The sequence below is a fragment of the Cryptomeria japonica genome, chromosome 5 (assembly GCF_030272615.1).
Source record: "Cryptomeria japonica chromosome 5, Sugi_1.0, whole genome shotgun sequence".
NCBI classification, from domain to species: Eukaryota; Viridiplantae; Streptophyta; class Pinopsida; order Cupressales; family Cupressaceae; genus Cryptomeria; species Cryptomeria japonica.
Genome location: NC_081409.1, coordinates 168,172,405 through 168,180,277, shown reverse-complemented (window position 1 = coordinate 168,180,277; position 7,873 = coordinate 168,172,405).

The following is a 7,873-nucleotide window of genomic DNA, read 5'->3' as shown; positions in this document are numbered from 1 at the left end:
AGAAGACATCAATACCCGGGGCTCAGATATTTTTCAGAATTTTTTTCAATTAGTTTCCTATTTTTTCCAATGCATTGAACAAAGAAGTTCATGTTCAGTGAAAAACCTATGTTCGTAAAATTAAAAAAAAGTTCATAATAAACTCAATATGTAATAAAATTATAGTCATTGGAAAGCTTGCTTCAAGGAATACACTACTACATTTTGGGTTGTCAAGATCATTCCATTTGAGCCTTCAACCAGAGGTTTCAGGGACAAAAATCTACAAAACAATGTAGAAATCTTCACACAAGTGTTAAAAATGGGGTTCGAATGAAGCGGGGTTCGATTGAACCCTCGCGCTATAATTAAAAATTGACATAAACAAGAATTAAAGGAGCTTCGCTCAAAAGAGGGGGTTTGAACGAAGTAGGGGCTTCACTCGAACCCCAAAGGGTATTCCATTTGAACACCCCCACTTCGCTTGAACCCCCCATAAACAAAATTCTCCACTTTCACCAATTTCCTTCGTTGTCAAAAGTGGGAACTATTAATGTGGGATAACCCAACCCCTAACAACACCTTTTGACTCCTCAGGACATCATATGACCCCTTAGGACATCATATGACTCCTTAGGAGAATATGATGTCCTAATGGGTCATATGGTATCCTAAGGGGTCATATGGTGTTTTAATATGTGTAGCCCCTTAGGACACCATATGACCCTAAAGAGGTAGGGAGGGGGAAGAGAGAGGGAGAGATAATGAGAAAGGGAGAGAAGGAGGGGTAGGATAGAGGGAGAGAATGGGAGAGAGATACACCTAAGAGAGGAGGAGAGTGAGCTAGAGAGATAAAGGCTGAGAGGGAGAGACTTAAGAGATAAATAATGGGAGAGAGAGAGGGAGGGGGAGAGAGAGAGAGAGATAAAGAAAGAGAGAGATACACACACACACACACACACACACACACAGAGGTAGGGAGTGGGGGAGATAGAGAGAGAACTAAGAGGTGGATGGAGGGATTGTGTGTGTGTGTGTGTGTGTGTGAGAGAGAGAGAGAGAGAGAGAGAGATCTAAGAGGTGGAGGGAGGGAAGGTGAGATAGATACCTAAGAGGTGGAGGGAGGGAAGGTGAGATAGATACCTAAGAGGTGGAGGGAGGGATGGTGAGAGAGAGAGAGAGAGAGAAAGAGAGAGTGAGAGATAAGGAGAGCCTGAGTGAGAGGAAGGGATGGAAGGATATTACAATGGAATAGAGAGAGAGAGAGAGGTAAAGAGAGGGAGAAAGAGATATAATGAGAAAGGGAGAGAGGGAGGGGGAGGAGAGAGGAAGATAATGGGAGAGAAAGATGATAATATGACAATGTCACGAACCCTATTTTTCCATAATTATTTAATTAGGAGAATAATTTTTATTTTTTCACAAATGAAATGGAAATTGGAATTGTTAATGAAATACGATAGGAGATCGAATGCATTGAAATGATTTATATATAATTGAATGATCAGTAATATTTTTTATTTTAAAATTGGGATCCTCATTGCTAATGAGCAACTGAGTGCAAGTGAATGCAGGAACTGGTGAACGCTGATGAAGGAGAGAACATGGTTTAGGTAGAGTTGTCTTAGCTCTTGTATTTTGTTAGAATAGATGGAATCTCTCACACACCACATTAGGATTTATAATTTGCATCTTGAAAAGGATTATTTAAATGACCTTATTTGAGTGTTTGTTCAAATTGAAATGATGAATTTGGAATGAGTAGTAGATTGATTTAAATATTTATACATGTGCATTGATTGCATGATTTGAGTGGTGATTAAATTAAATCTAAGTTGCATGAGTAATTGTGAAATATTATGCTTTATTGTTAAAAGAGATGAAATGTGTAAATAATTTAAAAATGAATATTGACCCTAGGTTTATATGTTCTTTTTGTTCAGATATGTATAAATGTATGAAAAATCGTACTTATGAGTTTACTTTTGTAAATTGGATAATAGTATAATATATATGTATATAAGAAATTGATTCAATCATATACATATATATCAATATAGTTAGTATATAAATATCCAATGATCGTGAAATTTAATTACGTCATGAATTTTGTTTTTTCTATACATAATCTTTTAAGATTAAATATGTATATAAATACGTATGTAATTATTGAATATGTAAACAGATTAGTGGAATTAAATTATTTTATGAAAATCCATATTATATATATATAATCATGGGGAGCGGTTTATTAAAGAACATGTTAATGTTAATATTTTATATATATAAATAACCATTGGAGAGCAACTTAAATTGAAACCTAGTGACTGATAGGGGTGGTTTATTAATGCATGTAAAGATTAATGAGGGAGGTCAATAGTAATATCGACCACTCCCCATATTTATAGTGAGGGTTTAGTATTACCACCGACCACTCCTCCCTTTTATTTAAAGTATAAACCACAATGGGTAATGCTGTCCTAGTCAACTACCACATGCAGCTAGTAAAAGTTTATGGTAGTTGACAAGTTAATGCGGTAAGTGAAGTAATGGATGGAGTCGACACATCACCGACCACCCCCTTTTATATAACCATGTTTCATACGCGTAGCAGCCATTAAGACTTGGAAGATCACTATACACATGTTGGTAAACAGATTGGTCTTTCTTTATTTATTTAATCTTGGTACATTATGGCTCATGAAAAGAAAGACAAATTTCCTACCAATAAGTTGGAAAATAATTATATTGATTAACCTCTGAATTAAGGTACAACTCCCTTTAATAAATATTCAATCAGCTCCAAATTACACACAATCAATAGAATGCTTTTCACCAAAAAGCACTAAAAGGTAATTGCATTCACCAGTCAATACAAAATGAATGTAAGCACTCTTTATATAAAGCCGAAAGACTTCACATGTAGACTAAAACAAAATGAAAAGCCTTTAAAGATGAAATTCGTTAATAATTTTCTACACACATAGAAAGTATAACGACTCCTTCCTTGAAACAAATTTTCACAGAAATCAAATTCCAAAATATCAAACACACAGATTTGAAATAAAAAAGAACTGTTAACGATATTTTCATTCATTGATGATCATCCACCTTCTACATACACAAAGTCTTTAGCTAATTTAAAAGATAGTCTTTTCAAAAACTTAGTGAACCTTTACAAAGTCATTACAAAACATATATATAGGTCACCAGACCAATAGTTTTTAACTGAAGTAAAATTAACTCATAAGAGTTAATCGAAAACTACCCTAACTACATATCCGAAATAAAGAAATGACTAAACTCACTTGCAAACAACTGCCAGCAGTGCTAGTCATGCCGATTGCTCGGTCTGGGTATGATCCCTCGGGTTGGCATTTTGGATAGACACCATCATCGCCTTTGCCATATTCCACTCTTGATGCACCTTCAAAAACTCTTGAATTACAGTTATGTGTGGCAAATTGATGTGAATTACTCTTTGCTTATAGAGCTCCTTCTTCCTCTTCACCATCTTCACTTTGTCCCTGTGTGAGTCCAGGTGATCGAGACAAACTCTAAGCATCAATTCTACTTTGGAAATCCTCGTGAAATCTCCCATAGCCAAGGATTTCTCCACTTTGATTTGTTTAATGTGGCTGCTAAAGTGGTTAATCATCTCTATGGTATCTTCCAGGGTTTCGCTATCTTCTTTAAGTAATTGGACATCCACGCAGTGCAGATCCTTCTACATGGTTGCCCTTAAGGTTGTTAATTCGCCACATAGACTGGCTAATTCACTATGACCCTATTCAATAATCTAGTTGCGCCACTCAATACTCTCTTTGCAAATAAACATTACATCCTCATTGAGCCCTGGCACTTGATTTTCAACAAGAAAATTCATCAGACCATAACGCTGAATATCGCGTATCTATTTTGCAATCACTGCCCATTTAGTTTTCTCTTTCTGCCACAAGATTAAGTCAGAATCCAATGCTTTTGTGACTTCATTAGAATCTTTGAAAATATGGACTAAATTCATTATGTAATTGGTCGCTTGATGCATGATCGAGGTGAGCCATTCTGAGAAAACCTTGACAATCATCCTGTTTCGTTGAACCTCATCAAAGAATTTCTCATTACCAGGTGATTTTGGGCTAAATGGTCCTGGACTTTGAGACAACAATAATGAGATGTTCTGCAGAGCATGAATATACTGAGCCATTTACGTTAAATTTTTCTTTAACTCAGCATTGTCTCTTTTGTCTTTCCAAGTACGAGAGATAATTCATTTAGTCTAAGTCTCCAGATCTGGTTCCTACCCCCAAATCAAATCGTTCAATAGTAGAGTCTTCTTCTGAAGCAATAACAACATCTTTGTTGGATGCAGGTTTGGCAATGTCTATAGTCCAATGCTTCATGCTTTCGTCAAAATCAATCATAGCCTCCATTTTTAACTTTTTGGGCTTAGTAGACATTCCCTTACATTTACTCACAGCATCCTCCATTGATACCAAAATAGGAACTACGTTCCTTTTCCTGGTGATTGAATCACTTAACCACTTGGGTGCCAGAGTTAGTTCCTTAGATGGCATGGGCGGAAATCCTACTGAGGGTGGCAGTGTGGCACTGTCTACATGAGACTGGATATCAAGCAACCATGGATCCTGGAAAGTAGTGTCTACGCCAGTTGAAACCTTGTCTATATCTAAAATAGGGGATGCCACATCGCATACTGCTTCCTCTGCATCCAAATCAAGAATGAGATGGGGAGCCAGTAGCTAGAAACTCTTCTTGGACCTTGACCTCGTAATTCAACCACCAATAGAAAGCTCAACCTCAGTGTCAAGTTTCTCTTCTTTAATCCTTGTCTGCCTTTTTCCTTCCTTTGCAAACCCCTATCGCAGTCTATTTCTCCCGCTCCAAAAACTCCCTCTCAAAACCTTCCCAAGAAAATAATAATCTTGATGTGACATCTACTCAGTTTTAAAGCCGAGAAAATCTTACCCATTATTACCATAAATTGTCTCCCTTACTCTTCGTTCATGTGCCATTACTCTGAAATGATTGTATCGAAGCATGCCTTAAATGTTAGATCACTTCACTTTTGACACTACAGATCCTCACACATACTTGCTATAAATGACATATTTCAAATCATTAGAGAAAGAATATTCCTATCCTCTACGACCATTAATCATATCTTAAAATCTGTGTCGTCACCTTGCGCCAAGTCACATGTCTTCCAAGAAACCTGTACACGGACTCTGAATATTGCGAAACAATCATGACACACAATTAACATGACAATCTTGAACTTTGAACTTTGAACCAAAAAGGTTCAAGTTTAAGGTTCAAAGAATGTAAAATTCCAACAAGGACTAGCAAAGACTTAAAACCGCACGGAAGGAAAAACATTCAAAACAACGCCCATTGAACTTTGAACCTTGAACCAAAAAGGTTCAAGTTAAATGCAGTGAAACTTAGCAATGGCCGAGTTACATGAGGAAAATTAAGCAAATGACTTGACCACTGGATTAGATGGGCATTACTTCAAAGAAGGACACATATGGAATGTAAATTTTATATGGGCCCAATAGTGGCTATGCATGGGGATTGGGACTTTAAAGTACCAAGCAATGAACCTCAAAATCTCTAGTTTCACAAAATGACTAACCAAGGTTCGACTCACAACAGGAACTGACACACCTAAACTAACACAACACAAAAAATAGTATGTACAACCCGGTAGGGGATGCGTGTTTACAATTGATATAGTTTTAAGTCCTGCCCATTATAGGACAGGGTAGTTCAAAGCCATCCTGGTAAGCAAGTTTAAAAGAATTGGGGCCCTTTACCTCATGAATCACATAAGGTCCCTTCCATAGCAACTCAAATTTGCCATGAGCACCTTTCGGCTCTCTCCTTTTATCCCATAATAACACCAGATCACCTTTCATGAATTTTTTGGGCCTTGCTTTCTGATCAAAAATCTTTTTAACCCTCATTTGATGTTCTGTAATCCTGTCAACCAGCTTTTCCCTTTCTTCTTAAATCTTGGTTAGGTACATAATTCTTTTTTCAAGAGAGATCTGAAAAAACACACACCTAAACTAACACAACACCTTTGGGATTTGCAAGCCATGGTTAGGTGAGCATCGGGTGTGGATTTGTGGGGCTTGCTTTTCATTGGGATGCATGTCAAGAGATTTGGAGGACTTCCTTGATTTGCATGCCTTGCACGAGGTAAGTGGAGCTTGTTGTTCTAAGTATTAAATTCAAACTTATGAGTAGATGTGCACATTAGTGATATAGAAATTTAAATAGGTAGTTCTTCCATACGATTAATCGTTAATTTAAAGAGATTGCTTTAATTATTATTGTAGCAAGCTTAAGGTATTTAACTTGGGTTAGTGCGCTCATTTACGCATTTGTAAGATTTACGCATTTGTAGTTGAGAAATTAGAATAAATAAGACTCTTGCATTAGATTAGTCATTTATTTAAAAAATGTCGCTCTAATTTTAAAATAATGAATTTATTGAGTTATGCGTTTTAGAAAGGAAAAATTTTAAAGTCATTTGGGAGATAGAAATAAATTACTCATTTCCGCATTTTGGAAGAAAAAGGGGTAAATTATTATTATTTAAACGAAATTATTTCCTTTTACTTGTAAAGTCGATATAGTATAAAAGTTTGATTTTTTGAAAATTAAATTAATCAAATGCCTTACCCTGGTCAATAGTTTTGAAATAAGTAGGCCTAAAATTTATATTGAGAAATTAAAATTTAAAAACGCAATAAGAAATAGAAGCATTTTAATTTTAATAAGGAAAGCAAATAAGATGTAATAGATAATCGTAATGAATGACTTCCATTTGGATTTTCATTTGTTTTATTTAAAAAAAAAATAAATGCCTAATTTCGAAATTGAAAATTAGGGCAAAAATAGGGTTTCTCATTTTAAAACTAGTTGGGAAATGTTTTTGGGGCTTCTGGGCTTTGGGTCATTTTTTTGGAAAAACATGGTTTTTGGAAGAGAGATTGGGGACCTTGGACAAAGGATGGAGTTTTAGAGCAGCAGATTTGGGGGCTCATCATCAAAACTCTTCCCAGAATGTATTTGGAGGTAGGATTCTACTCTTCCCTTTGATCTTTGCTAAATAAAATAAGAAAATATAGATGTAAAAAAAAGGCATTTGGTTCTTCATGATATGCTGTTTTCTTTTTGCTGTTATATCCATGATTACTCTCAGATGCAATTTGAGTTTTTGAGAATCTTGTCATTTTGGGGCAAGATTGTAAAAAAAAGAAGTAGATAAGGAGATTAAAACCATTTGGGTATTTGAGTTTTATGTTCTAGTTGTGAATATTGTCCATTCCTTTGCTTTGAACATTCTGGAAACAAAATATATAGATCTCTATATGTTGCTTTCTTCTATCATTTCTCATTTTAAGAATCATGGATTTGATTCTAAAGAAGAAACAAAAAAAAACAGAGAGAGAATAAAAATTTGGGATTTTAGAGGGAACGGTTTCTTATCTGTTTTAATCCAAAAAAAAAATTAATGTTGGTTTTTTTGGGGGGGGATTGTATTCTTTTTTATCTGTTATAACCCAGGAAGTGTTCCAGCCCAGAAAAATCTATTTGTTGCCTGTTTTTTTTGTTATTAAAAAAAAAAAAATTTAAAAAAAATAAAATATTTTGTGACCCCCCCCATCGCTGGGAGGAATCATGGCTGCCACGGTAGCTACTGCTACCAGCTGGTAGCAGCGCTACCACTGGTAGCAGCGCTACCACTGGTAGAACTGCTACCAAATGGTAGCAGCGCTACCAAGGGTAGCGGCCTGCTACCATTTGGTAGCAGCGCTACCAATGGTAGCGTGGCTACCAAGGGGGCCCACGTGGTGTT